The 5,247-nt window shown below is 35.8% G+C and overlaps 1 long non-coding RNA gene across 1 annotated transcript; it reads left to right on the top strand.

Moving 5' to 3' along the window:
* Positions 1–1,957: 1,957 nt before the first annotated feature.
* On the top strand, positions 1,958–4,518 carry LOC122569149. The gene is made up of 3 exons (XR_006317347.1): positions 1,958–2,402; positions 2,585–2,666; positions 2,739–4,518. It is a non-coding gene; the product is annotated as an uncharacterized LOC122569149 (long non-coding RNA).
* The last annotated feature ends 729 nt before the right edge of the window (positions 4,519–5,247 follow it).

Raw genomic sequence — 5,247 nt, 5'->3', positions numbered from 1 at the left:
GTATATTGGAAATATGGAAAATTTAAATCTCGTTGAAGTACATAGTAAATAAAGTATCTCATTGCTAAACATTTCTTCATAATTGCAGTACAGAAAATAGATTATTTTGCACAAAGTTCTGAAAATTCATAAATGTTGTTAGCTAATCATTATGTAGTTATTTCATAGCTGAACGTGAACCAAATTCGAAGATTGGGTTGGAAAAATAAAATAATTTCTTCGCAATTTTCTGCTCTTAGAGTCATAATGTGTGATCTGTAACTTCCAGCTTCTTTTACAATTTATAGATAATTTCATTTAACTGTATATTACTTAAAGGACTTTAGAGTAAAATTCAATGAATGAAAGAAAAATCATTAAAAATATTACCTATGCATAATTATTATACCTTGTACGATATATGATTATTATTTCACATTACATATTTCAACACGATACTTGTCTAATTTAAATAATTGTAGCTATAAATTTCTTCGAGATCACAATAGAAATTAATCTGGAAGCAAGGAAAAACCTCCATCACGTGCGTACAATAAAATTTCTTCTTTGTGTAGTTAAATACGACGTCTATGAGAGGCAATAGTACGTAAATTACCGTACATTATTTATCTTCCGAGGTACATTGGATGAAATTAAAAATAGTGTACAGAGATAACTGTCCACACATGAAGTTGCAATGCGTTTCTCTTCGATTATACTCGTGTGAGACCTACGATTAATATTGGATCAGGTGAACAAAATTAAATTTTGTGAAAAATATACTGTTAATTACGTTTAACGAAAAATAAATAAAAAATAATCCAATAAGATGTTAGGAGACTGCATGGCACTGATTCAATTAATCGAACACAATGTGCAATCGATGTTTTGCAGGATATTTTCGTAACTTTCCGCACTAACTCCCATTTTCCTTGTAAAAGATCGACTATCCAATTGACGTCTAGTGTGGTCCCACAAACGCCCAATTGGGTTCAAGTCAGGAAATTGAGTTGGCCACTTGATTATATTAACATCTTGTTCCGGAAGAAATGTTTTAATTAATTTAGAAGAATGTATTTGTATTAGCCCATCAGACCAGAACCATCGTTCGTTTAGGTACTTAACATTAACACTTATTATATGTTCATGTATGCATCTACACAGCTAATGTATCTCACAAATGTGGGAACAAATTATACAGTAATTTTCAAGCGATCATTATGTTTCTTAACTTTTGTCAGTAGGTGTATGTATGTGATGCTATGAAGGATCGTTTCCTCACTTGATAAACAAAAACAAAGACAGAAAGAAAGAACGAGACATCACATATCAAATACATCGAGTTAAGTCATCGCATGAAACTGTATCTTCCTCGTCGTTTCAATTAGAATCAATCATCGACCCAGTCCAATACCAAACGGAGCGGATCACGACAAAGAATCCATATACATAGGTGCAAAAGAACTCGCGAAAGCGCATGTATATACAGAATGTCAGAAAACTTATGGACGATACCGAGTTTTACATTGCGAGGCAAACAAACGAAATCAAACATAACGATCGAAATCCTATCGCCGTTTGAATCAGTGTTTGCGGATAGAGAGAAAAGTACATCAGCTGATTTATTGACACCGGTATATCACTCGTACGAACATATCCAGCGTCAAATGAAATTATCCATAACTTGCAAAATTATTCTGAAACGACATTTTTATACATGAACTTTGCTCACTCCTTTATTGTTCAGAGTCGATCCTATAAGCAGCGCTCATCTCTTGTTATCACGCGTTCCATTGCTTTTGTAATAGGGCACTGTCTTTTTAGTCGCTGAATATCTGAATATTTTCTTCTTACTAGATTATTACTATTACATTTTAATAATTGTATTACTTTTATGATATAATTACTTATAGTTAGATCACTTAATACTAATTATATATGTAAAAGAAATGTGATTAATTTTCTAGGCGCATGAAACTGCCACGATGCATTCAATGGTGCAATTTTGTGACACCCCATACAAATGCACACGAAGCTCGTGTTGCGCGACGATTACTCGACACACAGCATCTGCACGGGAGGAATTACGCGCGTCAGTCGTGACGAACGCGCGCGGCTACGTCTACGATCATTAAAGACCAATCCTTCGGTATGGTAGGAACGCGTCTCTTCTTCTCGTCTTTACCCAGAGAGTAGCACGTATAGTACACACAGTGAATTGCAACCGTGAGCCAGGGTTGCGTAACGGATCACCGAGTCCCGCGAGTCCGTTGTGTTGCCAGCGAGCAGGGAAACACACTAGCTGACTAATGCACGAAGATGCATCTCTCCCTCGGTTACAACAAGCCGGCCCCTAAGCGTCGTTCAGCCGCCTGCATATTATGAAACAAGGATGTCTGCGACGGAAAGCGGGTCACTGCACGGTTCGTTTATTTGTTGCGCCCGGTTCCTGCATCGTTTCACCTAGCCACCGTCCTCCTTGCTCCTCTATCTTCGCTCGAGTTATCGAAAACAGTTCCATCAACATCGCTTGCCATCTCGCGCCATCGTCTAGTCTAGCGTGTAGATTGCGAACACCAGAATGGTTTATAATGGACGTTTCCAGGAGGGTTCGAGATGTCACGCGCAAGAATCCTGTAATGACCGTGTGATGGCTAATTTTATGAACTTACGTCGACGAAATAAAGGTAGCAGTCTTTCAGCTGTTATTTAAAATCAGTTTTCATGGATATCGTAAAGCTAATTTGACTCGATTGCAGGTGTATTGGTTATTGAGGTATCAGCTGGAAACTTGATATATGCAGATTGTTGTTTGGAAGTTAATTGTTCGACGACATTCATTAAACGTTAGAACATTTTTGTGTGTTATGGAAGAAACGAAAGAATACCGGAAGGTGCATGGAAATGTCGTTTAGAAAATTTGTCCACCTATATTGTCTACAATGTGCCGCCCAGTGTCATGTTTTATCAATCTTTGTGGCTTTTCTCGTTAATATGAAACATAATATCCGACTGAACGTTTATGCATGATAGTTTTGTATCTCACAATGCAATCGTGGTTATTGCAACTGATCGATTATTATCGGAATATCCAGTAATAGGATATCGGAAATTGAAATACACAATTACATTCAATACAAAGGAAGGCGTAATTAATTTCAGAAAAATTACGCATTATACATTTCATTTAAAATTGTTCGTTATGTATGTGCGTGTGTGTTTAATACCAATATTTATAAGATAATTTCAAACAAGTAATCTTCCCTGACATTGTTAAAAATGTTACTCAATTATACCAATATTCATCGTGATTAATAATTACGGGTAATCGTATTTACTGCACGATTTGTCAGACATGGTTTGTCTGAATCCATCAGGAGATAAACAATTTATGTGATAGAAGCTCACTGATTTTCCCCGTCAATTATGATTTTTTGTTTTGATAAATGGCCTTACACCGTACGTCTATTAATTCTCATTTTACTTGTAATTATCCATACATGGGATATTTGAGGATATTAGACGTCAGTGGTTCAAATGTTAAATAACTAATTTAGTCGCTAATGATTACATATCCATCTTAATTGTCAGTTGGAATTACACATCGATTAAATACAAATTTAATTGTTAATCATAATTCATATAAAAATATCTTTGTAATTAGTAACTGGTTGTCATTAGACTGCGATAATTTATACAAATTCATACTTTTATGAATATAATTAAAAAGATGGCACTTGAACAAGAATTTCGTTTGCATAGAAAATTATGTGCATTCCGTACATCTTCAAATTCCCAATAAATGTATAAAAATTCAGTCAAGTTATCTTTAATTGCATTAAAACTTGCTCAACACTGATGGCTACCTACGTATGTTTATCTACATAGATAAATATAAATCTTGTGTTAATTTGTACAAGTATCATCGTTTCATCAGCCTCGAGAATGTCCCTAATTTGTCACGCGAATTTCTTCATCTTTGTAAACTAGTTTGTAACTCAGACATTGCGTAATGTTAGTCCAACACGCTACTTTTAATGCGGAGCAAGTTCACTCGAATTTACAGAAATATTTTATTTTTGTGCTGGAAGCGAGAAATATTAAGCCTATTTCTTAACTACGACGATTTTACACAAAATTTACTAATCTAAAAAAATAGATACGCCTGACAAGTATCTGCGTTACAAAGTCTATTCCTATGGGATTAGAAATTCAAAACAGATTTCACAATATGCGTTGCATCCTCGCATTCATTGATTACCGCAACGATTGCCATTACGGTGTTTACTTCTGTAAATCAGATTATTCAACACTCTGCTATGCTTTCATTAATTCAAGAGAGAGTAGTAAAAATGTATGTCGTAATAAATAGGCAATCTATTATTAGAATAAACACACCCCCGATCATAGTTGTCAAGACGCTAGAAACGATTAGGAAATCACGTTGAAATTTGTGTTAAAGTAAATTGGCAGCATAGAATTTTGAGATAAATAAATAATTGATATATTGAATATTATCGTAAAAATCTCATCTTTCTATATGATGACCTTAAATTTCTTTTCGTTTATATCCATTATGTGTCTGGGTCGTCGCTAATTATCTTTAAATTTTTCTATCGTACTTGCTCTTGCTCAAATTGTAGATAAACTTCTGTATTTTGCATCCAGTTTATGCAACACATTTTCAATCGGGTTATCGTTACGTTGTATGAATGCAAAATTATGGCTGATGATCGCCTTCCTAATAATCTGATATGTATGAACGTTAGTGTAGTTTATTATTTCATCGATTCGTGTCCAATCCTGTTAGCAAACGTTGGGTAATTACGCGTGGCAGTCGTCACGTGTGGTACAATCGCAAACGTCCTTGATACAAGTGTACGTACTTTACGTCACCGATGACCTACTGACCCACAGCTAACCTGATGGAAAGACACGAAAAAATGATCGTGCTCTTTTGCACGCTACGAAAGTCCATCAGCTGAACCGAGCGGTCCAGAGATTCTCAAGATTGGAAATAAAGAGTGTCCTTGCGCGATACGAGCCTCCTGTTGCACGTTAGGATAAAATTCCTTCGAGAAGATACTGACTGCTCTCCACTCGAAGCGATCGTGCTTCTCGTTGCGAACGTTTCGACTAAACTTTTCCAGTCGCACCTCGTGCTCTGTCACCAGGAACGTCGAGCAGGCTGAACGTTTTTCAGATTCTGTCGTTGATAACACTCGTTTAAATATTCTGAAAAAAGCTATGCATGCACTTTTTCTCAGC

This window comes from Bombus pyrosoma, linkage group LG7 (genome assembly GCF_014825855.1).
Source record: "Bombus pyrosoma isolate SC7728 linkage group LG7, ASM1482585v1, whole genome shotgun sequence".
Taxonomy (NCBI): Eukaryota; Metazoa; Arthropoda; class Insecta; order Hymenoptera; family Apidae; genus Bombus; species Bombus pyrosoma.
The sequence above is the reverse complement of the archived record's forward strand: the minus strand, read 5'-3'. Positions and strand labels throughout refer to the sequence as shown.